We start from the raw sequence: 26,018 nt of genomic DNA, 5'->3' as shown, positions 1-26,018 counted from the left end.
ATTGAAAACAGTCCCCAGGACTATTAATGGCAGGGGAAAAAACAAACAAGAATACCCAGACAGTAATTTTGCCAATAGAATAAGTTTCAAAATTGGTTTCAATGTTGGTCAAAGTCCTTCACATTCTTTCTAGGCTCCAACTAGGCTGGACTATTTACCATTCCTTAAATATCCCTAGCCTTTTACGACTTTTGTTCATGCTGTTCTTATGGCCTTATAATCTCCATCTTTTAAAATCCTGCCTTGCTTTGGTGGCTCATCTCCATGTCATATCTTCCAAGAAAATTTGACTCCATCACCCCTTTTGCTTGAGTCCATATGAGTGTATATACTGCCTTCTTCCTTGCCATATATTCATAGGCCATATATGTCTTCATAGGTATGCATAGGTTTTATCCTGCTATAATACTATGTGCTCTTTCAATAAATCACATCTCATTTATCTTTGCACAGTACCAGACATAACAAAAGTCTCATGCTTATCATAGGCGCTTAATGATTGTTCAACAAAATTTAACTAATCATTTCTGCCACAAGTTCTGTTAATGAGATTTTTCTTTTTAAATGTACATTAGCCTGATAATGAGGACCACCAACCTGAAGTCTGACATAAACACTCAAAGAGGAGAGTAACTTTGAATGTTGGCAACACACAACCTTCCTTATGACTTTCAGAACAGACGCTCAGGACATGGGCACTGTCACAAACTTCACGTAAAAGGGCAAGTTGGGACATGTCTCTAAGCATAATTTGGCACAACATGGTACAAGAGAGAAAAACGTTAAGAGGCTTGACCTAGCAGTTCCATTATAGGAGTTAATACTTAGGTAATAATCAATGATATGAGCAAAGATTGACAACAATAGCATTCATGGAAATAACTGAAATTCCAACAATAGCAAATAAATTATTTTCCATCTTTGTGACAAAAAATTTACTATTGAGTCACTAAAAATGATGTCTCTGAAGAACAGTTTTAGCATGAGGAAAAGAAACAGTAACACAAATTATATACATGTTCTTTTATTTAAAAAAAAACTGAGGAAGCAAATCTATATATCACTATTACAAAATTCAATATTATATATATTTGCTTCCAGTGGTAAAGAATCAACCTGCCAGTGCAGGAGACATAAGAGACGGGTTCGATTGCTGAGTCGGGAAGATCCCCTGAAGGAGGGCATGGCAACCCACTCCAGTATTCTTCCTGGGGAATCGCATAGACAGAGGAGCCTGGTGGGCTACTGTCCATAGGGTCACAAAGAGTCAGACACGACTGAAGTGACCTAGCATGCACACATTCATAAAACGGGTGTAAGTAAATCTATTAAAATATTAACTATGATTAATCCCTTGGTGTTGAAATAATGGGTGACTTTTATTATTTTTGCCCATCTATATTTTCTAAACATTCTCCAGTTAGCATTTTCTCCCATTAGAATATTTATAATCAGATAAAGAAAATTTAACAAACACATACTGTAATAACTGGTCTCTTTTGATTAAGTGTAATTTTTTTTAATGATTGGAAATACATTTAGTCATCAAAATGTCTACCACAGTGGTTGGAGCACGAAAGAAAGTCAGAATGTATTTACTGAAAAGATTACTAAGTACATGATGATGAATGAATGAACCTATCAATGAACCAACCAATCAGATATTGGAGAATATCTTTGTCCAATGCCATACAACCTAATAAGCAGTAAGAGAACTTACACCTTGACTAGGCCTTTTAATCTACCTCCCTGATATAAATCCTAAGCTTCTCAGGTGGAGCTAGTGGTAAAGAACCTACCTACCAGTGCAAGAGACTTAAGAGATGCAGGTTCGATCCCTGGGTTGGGAATAATCCCCTGGAGTAGAAAGTGGCAACCCACACCAATATTCTTGCCTGGGAAATTCTGTGGTCAAAGGAGCCTGATGGGCTACAGTCCATGAGGCTGCAGAGTCAGACACAACTGAGCAACTGAGCACAAACACTGATATAAATCCTAGTCAACTGTATTCATCTCCTGGGGCTGCCATTAAAAATTACAAACTCGGTCACTTAAAACAACAGTTTATTCTCTTGCCATTCTGGAGGCCATGATGCCAAAACTGAGGCCGGCAGAGCTGTGTTCCTTTAAAAGCCCTCCTTGCCTCTTCCAGCTTCTGGTAACTCCTGGCTCTCCTTGAGATCATAATCAATCCAATATGATCTCATCTCCAGATTCTTACTTGTATCTACAAAGACCCTCTTTCCAAACATTCACAAGTTCTGAAGGTTAAGACATACACACATCTCTTTTTGGGGGGATCACCATTCAACACAATATATGCATGCTAAGTTGCTTCAGTTATGTCTGACTGTTTGTGACCCTATGGACTGTAGCCCACCAGGTTCCTCTGTCCCTGATATGATTCTCCAGGCAAGAATGCCAGAGTGGATTACCATGCCCTCCTTCAGGGGATCTTCCTGACCCAGGGATTGAACCTGTGTCTCTTACATCTACTCCACTGGCGGTGGTTTCTTTACCACTAGCACCACCTAGGAAGCTCTCAACACATTATATTACTCTTCAAATGCTCCTTAATTCCCTCCAGATTCTACTTATTAAAATAGAAGCAATAGGATGCCCTGAAGATGCAAAGCTTATGCCGACAAGCCACCATCACTGTAACCCTCTGACCTCATCAAAGATTGGAAACGGGATTTTAAAATATCAATCACAATCCACTTGACTTTCCCTGCTTCATTTAGGCAAATTACATTCACAGAGGGGAAACAAAAAATTCTGTTCCCATTCAGTGTCAAGACTGATCATTCATCTCTCTTAATTCTCCCATGTCACTCTCACATCCATTGAACATAACACTCTTTTAATAACCCTAATCACTGAAATATTAGTAAGGAATTTGCAGACCCTGCTCATGATTCCTTGGTGATGACAGAAACAGCCATAAACATGAACCTTCAATTTAGAAGAAATAAGAACAGGAGTCTTACTGGTGACAGTTTCAGCCCAATTCAGACCCAATCACAATGGAAGCTGTGCCATTAAAGGGCTTGCAAAGACTGATAATGAGATGGTTTAAAACTTTTCACCAGCACATGAAATGATTGTCTCCTTAGCAGAGAAAAAAAAAAAAAAAACAAACAGGCAAACCTACAGTGCTGTCCATACAAGGTTTCAAGTTCCTCCATGGGCAAGTGACCTGCCCTTGAAATTAACCTGAACTGAAGCAGAGAAGCCACGTGACCGGAGTGCCGATTCTAGCAATGGAATTTGAGAAATGGCACCCTCTGCTTAATGTGTTCCTTATCATCTAGAGGAAATCAGCAGCTTGAGCTTTAGCTGGTCAAAACCTTTGCAAAAAACAGAGTTTCTAGATTTCCATTCAAAAAGCCATAAATAGCCAGGTTCATGTAAAGGTTCCCTTGAGGACTAGTTAGAAAAAGGTGACTGAGGCCTTGAATGCCTTGTCTAGTGCTTTCTTCCCACACAGCCAGTGAAGAAACTCACAAGCAGTTTTTAATCAAACTATTTGTAGGTAGCAATTTCCCTGCCTGTCCCCATATGCTCATACACTTGTGTGTCTGGCTGTAGAGATACAATGATTTAAGTCACATCTTTTACTCTCAAGAGTTTACAGTCTAGGCGGGAAGAGAAATGCTAGCAAAAAAAAAAAAAAGGAATATTCATAAAGGGGTATAAACAAGTGAAAATGATGCAACAAGGAGACAAGTCAAGAAGTTTCCCTGTGCAGTCAAAGAAGGTCTTAAAAAAGAGGAAAACTTTGATCTGAAACTTGAAGGCTTGGCAGAATCAATGATGATAATAAGAATGTCAACATCTATTGATCGCCTATCATGCATCAGGCACACTGCGTGATGATCTGACTCAGCCTCATAGCCATCCAACAGAAGGGGTTCAGGATGGCCATACACTTAGAAAATGGTAGAAGTTGAACCCAGATCGGTCTGACCCCTTGTTATATTCTATCTTCTCAACTCTTATGCGGCACTGCCTTTTGAAATAGAAGCTGGCAATGAGGTTTACCAATATTTATTTTTCAACTAATGGAGCAGCTCAGGTTTTGCAGGCGATTGACTAAAGAAAAGGAATCCCACTCCTGGGCATAACATTATCGGAAAGGATACATCCACCCCAATGTTCATTCCAGCACTGTTTAGAATAGCCAAGACTTGGAAGCAACCTAAGTGTCCTCTGACAGAGGAATGCATAAAGAACATGCTGTACACATATACAGTAGAATATCACTCATCCGTGAAAAGGAATGAAGCAATGCCATTTGCAGCAACATGGATGGGCCTAAAGATTTTCATATTGAGTGAAGTAAGTCACACAGACAAAGAGAAATACTGTATGACATCACTTGCAAGCAGAATCTAAAAGGAAATGATACAAATGAACTTACAAAACAGAAATGGGCTCACAGACTTAGAGAACAAACTTATGGTTGCTGAGAGGAAGGATGGGGGAAGGGATAGTTAGGGAGTTCAGGATGGACATGTGTGAAGTAAAGTGTTAGTTGCTTCAGTCATGTCTGACTCTTTGTGACTCCATGGACTGGAGCTTGCCAGGCTCCTCTGTCCATGGAATTCTCCAGGCAAGAATACTGGAGTGGGTAGCCATTCCCTTCTCTAAGGATCTTCCCAACCCAGGGTTCAAACCCACATCTCCTGCACTGCAGGCAGATTCTTTACCATCTGAGCCAGCTGGGCAGCCCATGGACACGCATGTACTGCTGTCAATACATTTTAAATGGATAATCAACAAGGACTTACTGTCTAGCACAGGGAACTCTGCTCAGTGTTATGTGAAAGCCTGGATAGGAGGGGAGTTTGGGGGAGAATGGATACATGTATGTGAATGGCGGAGTGACTCTGCTGTGTACCTGAAACGATCACAACAAGGTTAATCGGCTATTCTCTAACATAGAATAAAGAGTTTTTCCCCAAAAAAAGGAATCCCAGACAGGAAAGATTTTGTATGGACTGAACAAAGCAGGGAGGGACTGGATGTGAAATTTCAAGCAAGGGATGCTGCAACCGTTTGATCACTATGCGACAACTTTGCCACCAGGAACATATGAGAAATAAGCAATCACCGTGAGTGAGCTACCCAGAAGTGTCACCAGGGGAATTTCGGTAATAAAGAGAGATGAAAACGCCTGCAAAGGGAAAGGGAAAGAAAAAATGGGGCACTAAAGATTAAAAGAAGGCTTTGAAAAGCACTGTTGATAAATACAAGCACACTGGCAGTGGGGGGAGGGGTGTTTAATATATGTCATGTATAGCTTATGCTTGTACATACATAAAGACAAGCATGTATGCATGAGTGGTTATGTGATGTAAATATTAAGTTAAAAAATCATATGGCCCATACATATATATTTGAAATAATGTTTCGACATTTATATATTGGTGTGATACTCCTGTGAAATCCTAAATAAAAAACTCTGTGAGAACTAATGAGATCTTAAAACAAATGTGCATGGTACCTCTGCTCCAGGAAGACAAGTACTATATAAACACCAAATATTGTAACAAGTCCTTCTCAGATGGGACTTGGGGGAGGAATGTGGCTAGGCATAAACAGAGTTCATTGCAAATTCCTCTCTTCTAGAAAAGAGAGTTTGGGGGGCTTACCTTGTGGCCCAGTGGCCAAGACAGCATTCTCAATGCAGGGTGCCCACAGTTCAACTCCTGGTCAGCATAGATCCCCCATGCTGCAACTAAGGATCCCGCATGCCACAGCTAAGACCTGCTGCAGCCAAATAAATAAATGTTTTTAAAAAAGAAAAGAGAGACTCTATGGGAGAAGGTGAGGGTGGGATGATTTGAGAGAAGGGCATTAAAACATGTATATTACCATATGTGAAACATATCACCAGTCCAGGTTCAATGCATGAGACAGGGTGCTCAGGGCTGGTGCACTGGGATGATCCAGAGGGATGGGATGGGGAGGGAGGTGGGAGGGGGGTTCAGGATGGGGAACACATGTACACCCATGGATGACTTATGTCAATGTATGACAAAAACCACTACAATACTGTAAAGTAATTAGCCTCCAATTAAAATAAATGAATTTAAAAATAATAAAAAGAAAAGAGAGTTTGAGCAAGATGCTACTGTGGTTGATTCCTTTAGAAACTCCTACCGTGAAAGCGAAGTTCATTATAAACCCAGTTCCACTGCCCTATGGACCAGTGCAGGGGTCACAAGACTTCCTAGGGGAGTGGGTTTCTACTCTGGGGACACATTAAAGGTTCCCAGAGCCTTTCAAAAGAGGAGGGGTGTGATCTGTAAAATTCTCCAGGGAACTCCATGTAAGACTGAGGTCCTCTGACCTAGAATGCATTTATGTAGAATAATTATCCAAAAACCAACAAATGAGAAAATAAGATCATAACATCCGTTAACCTTTGGGGCAGAAAATGGTTTGTTTGGACACTAAACCACCAAATTTCTCACACGGATCACAATGACAGAGATAAAGCTCAGGGTTAGCAGGAGAAATAGCAAAGGGCTATGACATAAGAGACAGGATGGTGGGCTCCAGGACATGCTAGGAGCCCAGTGAAGGGTGCTCAGTCACTCAGTCACTTCGGACTCTTTGTGACCCCATGGACTATAAGCAGAGACATTACTTTACTAACAAAGGTCCATCTCATCAAGGCTATGGTTTTTCCTGTGGTCATGTATGGATGTGAGAGTTGGACTGTAAAGAAAGCTGAGCACCGAAGAATTGATGCTTTTGAACTGTGGTGGTGGAGAAGACTCTTGAGAGTCCCTTGGACTGCAAGGAGATCCAACCAGTCCATCCTAGAGAAGATCAGTCCTGGGTTTTCATTGGAAGGACAGATGTTGAAGTTGAAACTCCAATACTTTGGCCACCTGATGCAAAGAGCTGACTCATTTGAAAAGACCCTGATGCTGGGAAAGATTGAAGACAGGAGGAGAAGGGGGAGACAGAGGATGAGATGGTTGGATGGCCTCACCGAGTCAATGGAGGCAAGTTTGAGTAGACTCTGGGAGTTGGTCATGGACAGGGAGGCCTGGAGTGCTGTGGTCCATGTGGTTGTGAAGAGTCGGACACGACTGAGCAACTGAACTGAACTGGACTATAAGCCCACTGTCCATGGTTCCTCTGTCCATGGGATTTTCTAGGCAAGAATGCTGGAGTGGATTGCCATTTCCTCCTCCAGGGGATCTTCCTGACCCAGGGATTGAACCTGTGTCTCCTGCATCTCCTGCATTAGCAGGCAGATTCTTTACCACTGAGCCTCCTGGGAAACCTTCCTTTAGATCACTGGCTTTCAATGCTGCTACCAGAAAAGCTGCCTTCCATTTCGCATTTCCTTGCTTCTGTCATTGTTCCCTGTTGTTGAATACCTACAATATTGAGTCCAGTGAAGGCAGAGCTGAGCTAAAGAGTCAATGATGCAGAACTAATAGTAAGGAACCAAGAAATCTGGGGGAAGTAGCAAGGAAAAACTGCAGGGTAGTCCAATTAATTCTGACAGCCTACAAGTTCCCTCTCTCGGCAGAACATCTCAAACTTCTCTAATAGTAAGACTATGCTAGGGTTTATTTTTTAATTTTTTTTCATTTATTTGGCCATGTCAGGTCTTACTTGTGGCACATGGCACTTTACAAGATCTTCCATTGGAGCTCATGGACTCTCTAGTTGTGGCGCATGGGATCAGCAGTTATGGTGGCTGGGCTCAGTTGCTCAGCAGCATGTGGGATCTTACTTTTCCGACCAGAGATCAAACCTGTATCCCCTGCATTGCAAGGTGGATGCTTAATCACTGGACGACCAGGGAAGACCCAGGGTATTTGTTAAACATGGTAATTCCCAAATGACATCTCAGAGTTTCTGGATCCTAGTCTCCAAGGAAGATAGCTGGGAAGCTCTATGTTCAATAAGCACCCATTTATAGTTCTTAATGTGCAACTCATGTCTAAGCAGCTGCATCTGACACCCAAGGCAAGGACACCAAGTTGAACCGAGTGCCCAGTAAGCACTCCTCTATTTCTGAGTTGATCAGGCCTGGCATTGACACACAAAAGATAGTCCACCTATGGAGTTCTTTCCTCCACCTTCTTCAGAAGCAGGAATCTTTAGTCGTCAATTTATGCTCAAACTTTGATTCTAAATTCTTTCCTCATTTTGAAATCCTCCAGGATTTTAAACATGTAGTAAGTTACCAGGTAATATAGCTAGGTAAGCTGATTCCAGCATAAGGATTGCTTTCCTAAGGAAGGAAACAAAATTATATACTAGAATCAAGGCTTAAATTGGTGCAGAATTTCATAGGATCTCAATTTTAAATCCCCACGTCTGTATTCTCACCCCAGTTAGGTATAAGAATGAGAATTGAGAAATGTACTTTCAAGGTTTGCTATAAGCATGGTGAATGAAGACTTCATTGCTACTTACTTTCAGGCAAACTAGCACCAAAGAGAGTAGATCTTAGAGTCAAATGAACACAGGTACTGACTATGGCTTCTGTTTCCTTCATGTATTTGAGCACATACACCCTAGTCAAGATGAAATGAGACCAGAGGAAAATCAGAAGAAACGCAATTTCTAGTCATCTTGCTGAATTGGCAGCAAGTTCCAAAAATGTGAACCTTCTGGGAAAATAGTAGCAATAGATCTGATCTTCTTCAGAACACCTCCCCAAGGCAGGCACTATTAGAGGGTCCTATTACGCTCACACGGTTATTGTATGTAAGTAGGCTAAAAGGTAAAGCTAGAGCTTTCCAGGTGGCTCAGTGGTAAAGGATTCGATTGCCAATGCTGGAGATGCAGGTTTGATCCCTGCATGGAGAAGATCCCCTGGAGGAGGAAATGACAACTCACTCCAGTTTTCTTGCCTAGATAATCCCATGGAGCCTGGTGGGCTACAGTCCATGGGCTAGCAAAGAGTCAGACCTGACTGAAGGACTGAACATGCATGCATGTAAGAAGGCAAAGCTACACGCCAAAATAAACAAGTAAGACTCAGAAAGCTTTATTCAACTTTTAAGGCAAGGAGGAAAAAAGTTATAAGCTCATGGTCAACTGATTCTGTAACACATAACTAATTCATACAGATTTTGGCTGAAAGTGCTCAGTGGTACCCCGAGATGTCTATTTGCCTCTAGCGCAAATCAGCTGCAATTTCCCATCTATTTTCTCATCAACTTCACTTTCCTTGTAATACCTACCCTACATATGATATCTGCTATCCACCTAAAAACTCTCCTACGGTCTGCAACCTAGGATAGTCGATCTATAACAGGACTGTAGTGCTAGCATGCACTTAGGTGGACTCTTCAACCTCTTTCTGTTCAATGTTTTCATTTCTTAAAAGAGACAATGAGGCTGTGGCTCATGTAAAATTCCTGGGGAAAATAGGACACTGATGCAAATGAATAGTGCAACACTGGCAAATAAGTGCAACTTATTACCACACAGAATAATATGGGATATTAGATCCCTAGAGAAGAGAATGGCAACCCATCCCAGTATTCCTGCCTAGAGATTCCCATGGACAGAGGAGCCTGGTGGGCTACACTCCAAGGGGTCACAAAGAGTCAGACACAACTGAGCGACATATATATAAAGATAATTATAATTATTTTTATTTTGTCATCTTCTTCTCGAAGTTTTACTTTCTTTTAAAACAGAAATCCATCCTTTAAATGTTAGAGAAAACTGACTTGATCTTCATGTTTCTTCAAGTTGGTATCTAGTCGTACTAGTTTACCTGACCTGGTTTCAGCCAGGCTGTGAGCCTTCTTGCTGGGTTGATTTAACTCTTTTTTTTTTTTGCAGGGTGGGCTGGGGGGTGGTTCTCTCTCTCTCTCTCTCTCTCTCTCTCTCTCTCTCTCTCTCTCTCTCTCTCTCTCTTTTTTTGTCTGCACCCCGTGGCATGTGGGATCTTAGTTCCCTGCCGTTGCTGCTGCTGCTGCTGCTACTAAGTCACTTCAGTCGTGTCCGACTCTGTGCGACCCCATAGATGGCAGCCCACCAGGCTCCCCCGTCCCTGGGATTCTCCCTGACCAGGGATCAAACCTGCACCCCCTGCAATAGAAATACAAACTCTTAACCACTGGACCCCCAGGGAGGTCCTGAACTCACTTTTTAAAGTGGTAAAGAAGGAGGCAGTCAATCTGCTTTCCAACAAGAAAAGCAGTACTATTTTTTCCTACTATTCACCAGTCATTCTTTCCACTTTTATTCCATTAGTTTTCCCTTTATACCAGACTACTCATGGGACTGAAGGCACTGCAAATGGACAGAGGCCAAGGATCTTATATGGAAGAATCTGAGATTCCTACTCACCTCAGGCTCAAAAAATCTCAAAGAAATTAAGAGACCAGATGAGTGTGGTGTGTGTTTCTAACATCCATTTTCTACTCTACTAGCAGAAAATAAATTTTTATTTTGAACTCAGTGAAAGATGATGACTTATATAACTCTTTGACACCCTTTAAGCCAATAATCCTGCATAATCCTGGACAATATGACTGCCAGGCAGATGTATTCTGCAAGTGGTCTCCAAAAGACTTCTAATCTTGTTTAGTTCCAAAACTGGTCTCAAGTCTTTCTTTAAGATATGAAGTTTGAAGCATAGCAGAGATGCTTTCCCTTAGACATGATACCCTAATCACGCATTCCTGACTCTACTATTCTCCTGGATGAGTTAAGACAGATCTTTATAATGATCCCCTTTATGCTGAGTATGCCTTGGGTGCACTGTCCTCTTCAGAAAGCAATGATGTCAGCTATTGGAATTGCTCCCAGAGGATCTTAAGCAAGGCATACGTGCATGCACAGTCATGTCCGACTGTCTGTGCCCCCCAGGGACTGTAACTGCCAGGCTCCTCTGTCCATGTAATTTTCCAGGCAAGAATACTGAATGGGCTGTTGTTTCCTTCTCCAGAGGATCTTCCCGACCCAGGGGTCGAACCCACGTCTCTTGCATCTCCTGCATTAGCAGGTGGATCCCCTACCAGTGCACCACCTGGGAAGGCCTCTTAGGTAAGGAAATGGCCACGAACCTATCGAGTAAGCCTCCTCTTCACCTGATAGAATCAAAAAACTTCACGTGCCAAGGATAGCCCCATTGCAAATAAAAAGCTCTCCATGTACATCCACAAAAGACCAAAGTTTGTTGCATATCTAACAAATCAAGTGATTATTCTGGTTTCTAGCCTTTAAGGAAGAAATTATTGCTTTACTTTGTTTTTGGCCTCACAGCATGGTGTGTGTAACCCAAGTTCCCCGACCAGGAATCAAACCCACGCCTCCTTCACTGGAATACCAGGGAAGTCCCAGAAGGTACTTTCAAAGTGGAAAACAAATAGCAAAGTATATTTATTTAAGTAAAAATAAATAATGAAAAATAGAGAGACTTTTCATTCTGTCCCTTGCACAGCATTCCAGCGGGGGTTGGGGGGGGGAGTAATTTTTTTCTAGGTTCCAAGATGAAAAGGATTCTGTCCATTTAGTTTGCTAACTTGTTCAGTAGCTCAGTCATGTCTGACTCACTGCGACCCCATGGACTGCAATACTCTAGGCCCTGTCCTTCAGTATCTCACAGAGTTTGCTCAAATTCATATTCATTAATATTAGATATGTGTAGTGATGTTTCAGAATGTTTGTTTATGCACTAGTTCAGACAACTTTCCCTGTTACTTGTTCTTGATAAGTGAAAATTGCAGGGAAATAAAAATACATATCAAAACATGGAAAAAAATTCATATTCATTGAGCTGGTGGTGCTATCTGACCATCTCATTCCTTGCCACCCTCTTCTCTTTTTGCTATCAATTTTTCCCATCATCAGGGTCTCTTCCAATGAGTCAGTTCTTTACATCATGTGGCCAAAGTATTGCAGCTTCGGCTTCAGTATCGTAGCACTAGTTTATAACATGCCCTGCTCTGTCCTTCTCTCTCTCATATGAATATCTAAGTGTATATGAATACACACATATATGTATATTCTTTACTGATTCACTAAATCAGTAAAGGATAGCTAATAAACATATCAGTCTCCAGAGTGCAGGGATGCTTTTTTGAGATGTTCAAATGTTGGCCATACCATCTCAGCCAACAAAACAGCAAAGGTTCTAAAGCCTGAACTTGAAAGCATTTCAGATAGACTCTGTTTTATGAAACCAATCAGATAAAACTGACATCCGTTTAATAATGCGACAACTCCTTTCTTAAACTGAAGCATCCAAACTGTCATGAAACAGATTAAATTTTATTTGCTCTAGAGGCATGGTTAATCAGAGTTCCCTCCCTGAAATATCTTAATCAAGCTGTGGCTCTGACCAGAGCTTCTCTGAATTTATTCTGATCTAGGACTCTTGTCCCACCTGAGATTCAGCCTATAGACATGGATGCAAACTGAAGAATAAACCACTCAGGTTTTATGAGGGCTTCTCCTCTGAATACCACACTGGTCAGAGTTTCTTCTTGTCAGTTGCTCTGAAGGCATCATCGCCACCACCTACCATGCCCAGCCCTGTACGGTCTTTGGGAAGAATATTAATGAGCATCTGGACATGAGTCCTTTCACCATCCACTGCACAGTCAAAATCCAGCCGTCCCAGGCTGGACCTGGCCCAGAATATTTTTAATAGCAAGATAAAAACACATTATAGATGGAGCAAGCAGGCCAGCTTTACAGGGAAGTTAGCCCTTTGTTAAGTTTCTCAACTTAAGAGGACATTATCCTGATAAATGTGTCATGAATTACTAATGTTGAATTTATCCCAATTCCGGTTAGCAATCACGAAACCATGCTACTGTTTTGTCTGCCTGATTGTTTTTGTTGTTGTTTAAATCTGGAGTATCAGCTTTCATCTTGGATAAGAAAAAGGTGACATTTCGAACAGAAAATGCAAATTCACAGGAAAAAAATCGCATAACTTGCAGTCTGCCAATCTAGTAGTCAACTGACATGAATGACAATGATGGGAGAATATCTGTGAATGAACATTAATTGTCAGATATATTTCAAGGGAAAATGCTGAGGCTCATTGATTTGGATATGGATGGATAGATGGGCGGATGAGAGTATAAGGTAATGACTATGAGATTTCCATATAGACTATTTGGATTCAAATCCTAACTTTGCCACTTACTGAGACTGAGAAAATCTGCATGAACCTCAGTCTTTTCTGTAAAATGAAGACAATGATGATGGTTCTATCTACCCCACAGAGTTCTGGTGAGAACTGAAGATTAAATATATTTTACAGCACTTAAAATAACATGTGGTAACTTGTAAGCCCTCAAAAACTGTTAGCTTTTCTAATGATAGTTAAAAAAGAAAGCCACATTTTACATAAAATCATGTTTCTTATTTCTTATATTTCTACAAAGCTTTAGAGTTTATAAAAATTGTTCACATATTTTAAATCATCTGATCATCAGCACAGGCACGTGACTTAGATGTCAGACATAGTTATAATAACAATTTTACATAGGAGCAACCAACTGGGAGATAATACACTTTGCATTAACTCAAATTAATTTAATGGAAAAACAAATACTACAGATCAGGACTCAAAACCTGGCTTTGCCAATTAATTAACTCAGAGATTTTGGAAAAGTCACTTAACCTGTCTAACCTCAGTTTCCTTATCTATAGAATATGATAAAATGAGGACATATTTATAACATTGCTCTAAGCTTTGTCCTGTTATTCAATCAATATTTATGGTGTGCTTCTTATGCCCCAGGCACTGTGCTAAAAGTTGATATGATGAAGTAAAGCATTGCAAATTCCAGGCATTTCAAGCAATAGATACATTTTAATCACATTCATTGTTTTTATCATTGGTTGCTGTCCCAGAGATTTCATAGGAAGAGGACAGCATAACCAGATATTGAACTCAGAACTTGGTTTTTATTCATATAAAAACTTAACAACGTTTTCTAAAGGTCTCCTAATGGGTGAATGGTCACTAGAGTTTCAGGGAGGCCAGAGTTCTTTCTGGACAGAGCGTTTGGCAGGTGAAAGATGTGGATGAGTACAGACTTCAAACCTGAGTTCATTTGTTTTCATTTTGTTTCGTTTTCACTTTAACTCAACAAGAAGCACCCATTTGAAGGGAACAGTTTGATGCCTTTTCACAAGTATGTACACCCACATAATCACCACTTCAGTCAAGATATAACATTTTCATCACCTAAAAGATTTCCTCATGCCTGCTTGCCGTCAATACCTCCACCACTGTCCCCAGGCGACTATCAGCCTACTTTCTCTCACTTTAAATTAGTTTTGCCTGTTCGATAATTTCGTAAAATAGAATCACACAGTGTGCAGTCTTCCTGTGTCTGAACTCCTTCACTGAGAATATTTTTCAGATTCATCCATATTACAGCACAGATCAGATTTTTTTCCCTTTGTGTGTTGACTAATAGCCCATTGTATGGATATGCCTTCGTTTCCTTTTCTATTCATCTGTTGATACACATTTGGATGATTTTCAGTTTGGGGCAATTACGACTAGAACTGCTGTGAGCAATCGCTTTCATATGTGTTTTCATTTCTCTGGGGTAAATACCGAGGAATGGGATTCCTGAATCATAGACGTGTGTGTTTGTGTGTGTGTTTAATTTAAAGAAAGTTCAAAAATGTCTTCCAAAGTGGCACTCCCACCAGATGCTTAGCAGAATCTGAATTGCTCCACATTCTTGCCCACTCTTGGGTTCACTTTATTTTACTTTTTAAATGTATTTTATTATTGCAGTAGAATTGAGTGATAATGTTGTGTTAGTTTCCGCGGTACAATGAAGTGATTCCACTATGTGTATACATACATCCCCACCTTCCTGAGCAGCTCTCACACGCGCTGACCCCGTGCATCTAGGTCACCGCTGCGCTGTGCTCCCTGCAGCATCCAGCAGGCTTCCCCCTAGCTGTTTATTTCTCTCGTGGCAGTGTATATATGTCAGCCCCACGCTCCCCTCCTCTCCTCCATGTCCACAGGGACGTTCTCTATGTCTGCGTCTCTATCCTGCCCTGCAAACAGGTTCATCTGCACCATCTTTTCTAGATCCCATATATAGGCATTAATATATGACATTGCTTTCTCTCTTTCTGACTTCCTTCGCTCTGTATGACAGACTGTGACTCCATCCACATCACTACGAATGACGCGACTGCATTCGGTTTCGTGGCTGAATATACTCCCCTGTGTATACGTACACATCTTCTTCATCTATTCATCTGTCAGAGGGTGTTCAGCTTCCTTCCTTATCTCTTACAAAAGAAGCAAGAATAAACAATGAAGAATATATGACGGGTTTACTGTTCTTTAATGTTTTTTGTTTACTGAATGATAATTGATTTAGAGAATTTTGCTGCTTTCTGTCAAACCTCACCATGAATCAGCCATAGGTATACATATATCCTCTCCCTTTTGAACCTGACTCCCATCTCCTTCCCCATCCCACCCCTCTAAGTTGATACAGAGCCCCTGTTTGAGTTTCCTGAGCCATACAGCAAATTCCCATTGGTTATCTATTTTACATGTGGTAATGTAAGTTTCCATGTTACTCTCTCCATACATCTCACCCTCTCCTCCCCTCTCCCCGTGTCCATAAGTCTGTTCTCTTTGTCTATTTCTCTATTGCTGCTCTGTAAATAAATTCTTCAGTGCCATTTTTATAGATTCTGTATGTGTGTGTTAGAATATGATATTTATCTTCCTCTTTCTGACTTACTTTACTCTGTATAATAGGTTCTAGGTTCATCCATCTCATTAGAACTGACTCAAATGCATTCCTTTTTATGGCTGAGTAATATTCCATTGTGTATATATACCACTACTTCTTTATCCATTAATGTATCGATGGACATCTAGGTTGCCTCCATGTTCTAGCTATTGTAAATAGTGCTGCGATGAACAATGGGGTACATATTTAATTTCTAAAATATACAAGCAGCTCATACAGCACAATAACAGAAAAATAGACAATTCAATCAAAAAGTGGGAAAAAATACCTAAACAGACTTTTCTCCAAAGAAGACATATAGATGGCTAACAGACGAAAAGATGCTCAATATCACTCATTATTAAAGATAATAATCAAAACCAAATGAGCTATCACCTCACACTGGTCATAATGGCCATCATCAAAAAGTCTACAAACAATAAATGCTGGAGAGGGTATGGAGAAAAGGGAACACTCTCGCACTGTTGGTGGGAATGTAAATTGATACAGCCACTATGGAAGACGGTATGGAGATTCCTTAAAAAACTAGGAATAAAACCACCATATGACCCAGCAATCCCACCCCTAGGCATATACCCTAAGGAAACCAAAATTGAAAGTGGGTTGACTTTTAATGGGCAGAACTATTGGTGCCAAAGCCGAAGGGATCTTCGTGGGTACAAACAAAGGACTCTCAAAAGCCCCCAGGATCCCTTTTCTGTGTGTGCCTATGAGGGAACTTTTCTAAGGTCTTCCCCATCAACTCACAAATCTCAGAAACCTTTCAGCACTAAATGAAGAAAGCAAGCAAATGGCACATAGATGACAAGGAGAAACTGAGGACAAGAAGATTGAAAAATAGACTATCCTAAAAAGAGACAAGTTGCAGCTACCATGGACCCATGTGAAGCAGAGGGTGGAAAGCAAAGCTCCACATTTCACAATTATTTTCATTAAATATTTATTCACAAAACAATAAGATGCCACAAAAAAAAAATCCTAGATAAGAGATCTTTTTCCAGTGGATTCCATGGGGAGGTTTTTGTTACCGTTATGATTAGGTTTTGCTCACACATTGAGGACTTGGCTGTAGCCGACAAGGGCTCTTCATTAGCTTGCCACTAAGAATGTAAACACTGAAATCGGTTATTTTAGGGTCAGGCACTGGAAAAGATTCTAATAAAATAAATTGACCAGCTTCCCACGGATGAGAAAACTCTAAAACCTGATGGCTTTTTGCTGGTAACTGCAGCTGTAAATTCAGGCAATCCAGGATAAATGTCTGCCTCCTTTCTGGGATAAAATGCCTCTATCAAGCTACCAAAATATCATTAAGAGAGGTATGGAATTGCTGCAGGGAGAAGCATGCAGGCCTTCTCCTCTCCTCTCCTGATCTCCTTAAAGCAATGCCAGACATGATGGATTTTGTATTATTAATACCATTGTGCCCACATCGGATTTGAAGATGCAGGGACATGCATCTATATTTAATTTAGGTGTCTGTCTGTTGATGTGGAAAGAGGGATAGGAATGGCCTGTGGGAACGGTTCCCTTTATTCAATCATCCCGGACACAGTCATTTTACATGCTTTGTGCTCCTTTACGTCTTTTCATGTCTTTAGCACATATTCATTTATTTAACAAATCGTAATTGAGTACCTAGGTGCCCTTCCAGAAGCTGGGGACAGAAAGAAAACAAGACAAAGTTTCCATACTCATGCAATAATCATATACATGGGAAGACATGTCATGAACACACCACTGAACATGTAGAAACTATTAAAAAGGACAAGAGAGGGACTTCCCTGGTGATCCAGCAGTTATGACTTTACCTTCCAATGCAGGTGGTGTGGGTTCCATCCTTTGTTGGGGACCTAAGAACCCATACGCTTTGGGGCCAAAACTCCAAAACATTAAAAAAAGAAGCAATATTACAGCAAATTCAGTAGACACTTTAAAAATGGTCCACACCTTCAAAAAAATAAGAAAAGAAAAGATGGGTAAGGCAGATAGAAAGTGCCTTGAGGAGCATGCTTCATGATAGCTATTGGTCAGGGAAACTCTTTCCAATAAGAGGATGTCTAAGTAGAAACATGTGAGCAGAAGTCATGTCGATATTAGGGAAATGACATTCCAGGCAGAGGCAACAGCCAGGGCAACATGGTCAGCCCAGAGCCCTGCAAGATTTTTAGTACGATAGATGTATAGAGTGGGAGACAGAGTAAGAGAGAATCCCAGGAATGACAGGAGATGAGTCTGGAGAAGATGCTCACATGATTCTTACAAAGTCTAATGAATCTATATGAGGTCTTCAGAAAAGCCACCCTGGCTGGGACAGAGTGCCTCCATCAGTAGAAACAGGCCACCTTCAAGATAAAAGGGTGAATTCACTGAGAGTCTAGCTCAGGTGTGTGCACGCCAAGTTGCTTCAGTCATTTCAGTCCTTGTGACACTGTGGACTGTAGCCTACCAGGCCCCTCGCTCTGAGGGGCTTCTCCAGGCAAGAATACTGTGGTTGGTTGCCATGCCCTCCTCCAGGGAATCTTCCTAACCCAGGGATGGAAACCACATCTACTGTGTCTTCTGTACCACAGGTGGGTTCTTTAACACTGACCCACTGGGGAAGCCCCTCGTCAGTGAGAGATTTCTAAATAATAAAATCATAAATATCAATAGGACACAGATTTTGTAGGGCCTTGGATGGCAGGCAGAGGAGTTCAAATTTTATAAAATGAGGATCAGAAGTCATTGAAGGTTTTGATATATGGTAAAGGTGTTTAATCTTATAGACATATCCAAAACATATTAAAATTGGGAGACAGGAGAAGTAGTTACCAGGCTATAGGAGAACAGAGACCAAAGCATAGGGACAATGGGAGACATGAAAGACATCAAGAAGGCAATTCTTGGGAAACTTCCTGGTGGTCCAGTGAGTTAAGAATCTGATCTTCCAGTGCTGGGGGCATGGATTTGATCCTTGATGGAGGAACTACAATCACACACGCCACATGCCAGGGGTGTGGCCAAAAAAGAAGGCAATTCTTGGTAAGTAATGGAAGATGAAGAAGAGACATGAATTATTTAGCTTCTACTAATGCATCTACTAAGGACAGAAATGGTATGGACCTAACAGAAGCAGAAGATACTAAGAAGATGTGGCAAGAATACACCGAAGAGCTATACAAAAAAGATCCTCATGACCCAGATAAGCATGATGGTGTGATCGCTCACCTAGAGCCAGACATCCTGGAGTGTGAAGTCAAGTGGGTGAAGACATCCTGAGAAATATGTATGCAGGTCAAGAAGCAACAGTTAGAACTGGAGATGGAAAAACAAACTGGTTCAAAATTGGGAATGGAGTATGTCAAGGCTGTATACTGTCACCCTGCTTATTTAACTTATATGCAGAGGACATCATGCAAAATGCTACACTGGGTAAAGCACAAGCTGGAGTCAAGATTGCCAGGAGAAATATCAATAACCTCAGATATGCAGATGACACCATCCTTATGGCAGAAAGAGAAGAACTAAAGAGCCTCTTGATGAAAGTGAAAGAGGAGAGTGAAAAAGGTGGCTTAAAACTCAACATTTAGAAAACTAAGATCATGGCATCTGGTCCCATCACTTCATGTCAAATAGATGGGGAAACACTGGAAACAGTGACAGGTTTTATTTTCTGTCACTGGGCTCCAAAATCACTGCAGATGGTGGGTACAGCCATGAAATTAAAAGACGCTTGCTCCTCAGAAGAAAAGCTATGACCAACCTAGACAGCATGTTAAAAAGCAAAGACATTACTTTGCCAACAAAGGTCCATCTAGTCAAAGCTACGGTTTTTCCAGTGGTCATGTATGGATGTGAGAGTTGGACCATAAAGAAAGCTGAGTGCTGAAGAATTGATGCTGTTGAACTGTGGTGTTGGAGAAGACTCTTCAGTGCCCCTTGGACTATAAGGAGATCAAACCAGTCATTCCTAAAGGAAATCAGTCCTGAATATTCATTGGAAGGACTGATGCTGAAGCTGAAACTCCAATATTTTGGCCACCTGGTGTGAAGAACTGACTCACTGGAAAAGACCCTAATGATGGGAAAGATTGAAGGCAGGAAGAGAAGGAGATGACAGAGGATTAGATGGTTAGATGGCATCACCAGCTCAATGGACATGAGTTTGAGCAAGCCCTGGGGACTGGTGATGGACAGGGAAGTCTGGCATCTTGCAGTCCATGGTATCACAAAGAGTCAGACACAACTCAGCAACTAAACTGAACTGAATGCATCTGGATCCTCCTTTGGAGGAATTAATTCTACTGCTTGGTGTGAAATCTTAATACAATTCTTAAACTTCCAAGTTCCTTCCTGGCCAAAGGTTGACATAACCACATGTGTGACCAAGGATCAACTAATTAAGGTTCAAAAACCTAAGAAGACTGTTTTTCAAGGGATTTTGGTAAAAGGAAAGTCTAACACAATTTCAATCCAACAACTAATTTGTAAAAGCGAAACAATGAAAAAGTGCTGAGAAAGTCAAACATCCCAAAACTTTAATGGGTACAAAAGAAAGCATTCAACCAGTTGAGTTATAACAGAAACACAATCTCAAAAGAAGTAAAATATTCAGTGATGAGTCTCTACATGTTTAATCACTAATAGCTGTAAGTACATCTGTGCATACATATACATGTCTGTAAATATTTTCAAAGAAATGATGGCTATTTATTAAAACATATCCTAAAAGGTCTTGTTACATTCTGACATGTCTCAGGTGAAAAATACCAATTTGAGTTTACAAATATTTGGAATATAAAGAAGATAAAGCAATAAGAATATCTATTAATTAATCAGTAACTAAGATAATTAAATTATTAAGAGTAATAGCTACTGTTTAAAGTATATCCCATGTTCAGGTACTGAGCTGGGTAAACTGTGCACAGTATCTTCTTTAAACCTAAACTGTGAAGTGGGCATTGCCTGCATTTTATAGATAAGGATCAAAGACATGATATAACATTCCCAAAGTCAGTTAGTGCAAAGCTGAACCGATTTTTTCTTCTTTAGCTGCGTTGCACAGCATGTGGGATCTTAATTCCCTGACCAGGGACTGGACCTATGCAGCCTGCATTGTTAGCACAGAGTCAACCACTGGCCCACCAAGGAAGTCCCAGCAGAACTAAAATTTGAACTCAATTGTCCCTAAAAATCTGTCACTTTGAGTCTATTCTAAAACAACTGTAATCAAAAAGTTAACTTTTGAATAAGCAAGGAGTCATCCTCCAGTCTTAATAAACAGAGCACAATAATGTCTAAAATTAATGCTAATTTAATCTAGGAGACAGGAAACATGTTTCCCCAACATTTCATTCCAGAGCAAATGACAAAAAAAAAAAAACCAACCTGTTCAATTTTTCAAAGATTTCTTGTCTCAAATTTGTAATTTCACTGTATAAACATGCAAGGAGCATTGTAAAAATACACATGACCCAACCCCATCCTTAGACATTCAAACTAGCTGGGTCTAGGGTAGGAATTTAGGAAAGAGGAAAAATTATGGAGTTATAAAACAAACCAGGATTAAAGATCTAAATGTAAGATCAGAAACTATAAAGCTCCTAGAGGAGAATATAGGCAAAACACTCTCAGAAATAAATCACAGCAGGATCCTCTATGATCCACCTCCCAGAATTCTGGAAATAAAAGCAAAAATAAACAAATGGGATCTAATTAAAATTAAAAGCTTCTGCACAACAAAGGAAAATATAAGCAAGGTGAAAAGACAGCCTTCTGAATGGGAGAAAATAATAGCAAATGAAGCAACTGACAAACAACTAATCTCAAAAATATACAAGCAACTTATGCAGCTCAATTCCAGAAAAATAAACGACCCAACCAAAAAATGGGCCAAAGAACTAAATAGACATTTCTTCAAAGAAGACATAGGATGGCTAACAAACACATGAAAAGATGCTCAACATCACTCATTATTAGAGAAATGCAAATCAAAACCACAATGAGGTACCACTTCACACCAGTCAGAATGGCTGCGATCCAAAAATCTGCAAGCAATAAATGCTGGAGAGGGTGTGGAGAAAAGGGAACCCTCCTACACTGTTGGTGGGAATGCAAACTAGTACAGCCACTATGGAGAACAGTGTGGAGATTCCTTAAAAAATTGCAAATAGAACTACCTTATGACCCAGCAATCCCACTGCTGGGCATACACACCGAGGAAACCAGAATTGAAAGAGACACATGTACCCCAATGTTCATCGCAGCACTGTTTATAATAGCCAGGACATGGAAACAACCTAGATGTCCATCAGCAGATGAATGGATAAGAAAGCTGTGGTACATATACACAATGGAGTATTACTCAGCCATTAAAAAGAATTCATTTGAATCAGTTCTGATGAGATGGATGAAACTGGAGCCAATTATACAGAGTGAAGTAAGCCAGAAAGAAAAACACCAATACAGTATACTAACACATATATATGGAATTTAGGAAGATGGCAGTGACGACCCTGTATGCAAGACAGGAAAAAAGACACAGATGTGTATAACGGACTTTTGGACTCAGAGGGAGAGGGAGAGGGTGGGATGATTTGGGAGAATGGGAATTCTAACATGTATACTATCATGTAAGAATTGAATCGCCAGTCCATGTCTGACGTAGGGTGCAGCATGCTTGGGGCTGACCCAGAGAGATGTTGTGGGGAGGGAGGTGGGAGGGGGGGGGTCATGTTTGGGAACGCATGTAAGAATTAAAGATTTTAAATTAAAAAAAAAACAACAAAAAACAAAAAAAAAAGTCTTCTCCTACAACAACAACAACAAAAAACAAAACAAAACAAAACAAAAATAAATAAAACAAACCAGGAAGTTTCCTGAGCAAAGATGAGCACTGTTGACTTAGACAACAGTCAAATCGAGCATGAAAATGGGCCCCAGCTATCAAGGGGTGACCGGACCGAGTAGCTATCATGCCACAATCCATGTGTGGAGCCTGGGAGAAAAGCTGACTTTGATCAGACTGACGTTCACAGCATCAGAGGTGTGCTAAGGATCCATGGCCACAGGATCTGTGAGCTGCTGGAGTAAGCTGGCATGGAGGGTCACAGGTAGGTGAGGAAAAAGTATGCCAAGTTTCCTCTGGATAGCTTTTGCTTGTTTGTTTGTGTTTTGGAATAGGCCAATGGAACAGAAGGGGAGTTATTTGCAGTTTAGAATTCTGCAAGTGAAGCCATTGGTGTCCCTGACCACGGCAGCAGACCAAAGGATGGCTCTCCCACGTGTGAGGACCAGGCATGTCACGTGTCAGCAGGCATTTTTACAGCATCCTGGAATCTGCCTCTCTGAGGTTCAGGAGGCTGCCCTAGCTGGATGAACAGCATAGCCACTCTGCCTGCTCTGAGCTGAGGTCTCCCACCTTACTCCACACTCTGAACAGACATCTCATATTGAGCACTATATCAAGTATTCATTATTTAATCTTTGCATGGTGGATAAGTGGCTGAGATAAATACACAGAGGGAAATCTGAGTATGAGTAACAGGAAAAGGGGAAATTGATATTTAGATTACAACTGATTTATTCATTATATTGATCATCATAATCAAGTGGATAAACTTTTTAAATTTCAGATTTATGGGCCTTATCTAAAGACTTCCAAAGGAGAATCTCATTCTAAAGTCTGGAAAATGCATTTCGTAAGACTTCCTCCTCTGGCCCGAGGTGAGGGGGATCAAAGCCTCTGACTCCTGTTTGTGCCTTCCTTTACTTCTATCACATGGGAAAGTAATGCAGATACATATTTTAAAAGTTATAAAGCAATATTAAAAAGAAATATGAGCACCAAGGAAAGTGACTCTGTAAATATGAAAGTGTAAATATTCTCAATAAGCATTTCTACCTTCAATCTCATCTAAAACAAAAGCAGATGAGCCCCGGGGGTGTCTGGTTCTGGTCTATCAGAATCACTAAAACAGATTTATTCTTTTAGATAACATGCTGAGCGGTTCCATCTTTGAAGGGAGCGAGAAATCCATTTCTTCTCCTGGGTGCCCCTGGACTCATCCTGGAAAAGTTGCATTCATAACATCACAAAGAGAAATCCAAAACAAACGGAAGTTTTCTCTCCCCGGACACAAAACAATCAGAAAAGTTTGCATCCAGATAGAAAAGACAGGTATTTACATGACTATGATAGGATGAAAGGTGAAGAAATCCAAAATGAAAGATCCCTCCTGGCACAAAACCTGCTATCACACGCGGGGCTTCAGCGTGTTCGCCTGGACAATTCGAATACAGCTTGTCATGCCAATGAAGCCACAGAATGCCTGATTCAGCCTGTCTGTCCCCAGAGAGACCCGGCGCACCTCCAGGGCGGTGCATCTGGAGAACGAAAGGAGCAGAACAGCGGGGCAGCCAGCTCCAATCCCTCACCTGCCTGCATGATGGTTTAATACACTCAACCCTCGACTACATTATTTTAAAAATAAAATCAAGGGAAAGGAGATGAAAAGATCCAGGAGAGTGGCAGGTTGCTGGAGAGACTCGCTGGCTTGTTCGTCTTCCTGCTTCACTTTTGCTCTCTCAAGGGTAGGGCCTCCTTTCCTATTTTCTCCCAGCTATATTGAGTCTTGCTTCCTCCTAACTCACCCACCTCTCAGCCCCCTCCCCAGAAGCGCTCCCCCCCACACACACCATCCAAGTGTCCCAAGGAAGCCGGCATGATGGATAACAGATGTTCTTTGACATATTGTGTCATTTATCACACAACAGCCCCAATCCCGCTACCAGGGCCTTCCCCATATGTCACTGTCGGCTCTTGAGCAGCCCCAATGCATCAAGAAGAAATGGTTTAATACAATGTGCTGTAATTCCTGAGTCACAGCTCAATGGAGGGCTTTGGGATGCTGAGGTCCTTTTCCTTTCTAACTTATTTATTTGTATCAACTGGCACCTGTTCCTGATAAATGGATGAGTGGACTCAACTGAGACCAAGTGGAGGGGAAACTGACCACCAAATTATGTGCCAGGTTGGAAGGAAAAGGGAGATCAGTCTAGAGCAGGAAGCAGAAAATGAACCCTGCAGTCTATCACCATGCTCCTTGTAAGGCTCTTGCTTCTTTCTATGGAGTGGTTTGTCTGCCATGCTTGATGAGGAGCTTGCAGTGGTGAAAGTAAAAGTCCCTCAGTGGTGCCTGACTCTTTGCGGACAGTCTGTGAAATTCTCCAGGCCAGAATATTGGAGTGATAGCCATTCCCTTCTCCAGGGGATCTTCCCAACCCAAGGATCAAACCCAGGTCTCCTGCATTGCAGGCGAATTCTTTACCAGCTGAGCCACAAGGGAAGACCAAGAATACTGGAGTGAGTAGCCTATCCCTTCTCCAGTGGATCTTCCTGACCCAGGAACTCAACCGGGGTCTCCTGCACTGCAGGCAGATCCTTTACCAACTGAGCTACCAGGGAAGCCTGCTTGTGGTGGTGATGATCTATAAAGCCAACTGGCACAGGAGTGCCCTACTGTGTCCCTGAAGGGAAGAGATTTCATTGCATCAGCCAGAGGGAAGTTTCCTTGACCAAGCCTCCACTTACAGATGCTCCTCGTTTGACTGAAGCCAAGGTTGGAAAGACTGATGCTGAAGCTGAAGCTCCAATACTTTGGCCACCTGATGCGAAGGGTAGACTCATTGGAAAAGACCCTGATGCTGGGAGAGATTGAGGGAAGGAGGCAAGGGGGTGACAGGGGATGAGATGGTCGGATGGCATCATCGACTCAAAGGACACGAGTTTGAGCAAACTCTGGGAGATAGTGAAGGACAGGGAAGCCTGGCGTGCTGCAGGCCATGGGGTCACAAAGAGTTGGACATGGATACGACTGAATGACTGAATGGCAACAAAGGGTTGCGAGGCATTTCCTGTTATAACCCATTCATCTCAGAAGTATTGCCATAGCAACAAGTCACACCTTTGCAAGCACCAAAAGCTATCACACGTCCACACACTTCATGGGTTTCTTTCTCTCCAGATCCGCTTGGTGGACTTGCTACTCTGTTGGTGTGCCAGGGGTCACATGCTACCCGAGTGATGGGCTTCAGATCAGGAGGAGCACCAGTGTGACTGTTCTTGATCTCGCAGGTTTCGTTCACATCCACTTCTCTGGGAAGCAGAAAGGAGGCTACTCGCAATAACACACACAGAGCAGGGTCACAGATCTATTCACCCTTCAGCTCAGACAGTGCTCCTAGAAAGATATCTGCCCCCCTTCTACTCGCCAC

At 41.4% G+C, this 26,018-nt stretch overlaps 1 protein-coding gene and 1 pseudogene across 17 annotated transcripts in view; both read right to left on the bottom strand.

The window, feature by feature from the left end:
- The window catches only part of AGBL1 (AGBL carboxypeptidase 1), a 1,135,995-nt gene that overhangs the window by 698,674 nt on the left and 411,303 nt on the right, over window positions 1-26,018 (bottom strand). The window lies entirely within an intron of this gene.
- LOC132658109 (inositol polyphosphate 1-phosphatase-like) overlaps window positions 1-26,018 on the bottom strand; it is a 33,455-nt pseudogene extending 7,437 nt beyond the window's left edge.

Source organism: Ovis aries, chromosome 18, assembly GCF_016772045.2.
Source record: "Ovis aries strain OAR_USU_Benz2616 breed Rambouillet chromosome 18, ARS-UI_Ramb_v3.0, whole genome shotgun sequence".
NCBI classification, from domain to species: domain Eukaryota; kingdom Metazoa; phylum Chordata; class Mammalia; order Artiodactyla; family Bovidae; genus Ovis; species Ovis aries.
The sequence above is the reverse complement of the archived record's forward strand: the minus strand, read 5'-3'. Positions and strand labels throughout refer to the sequence as shown.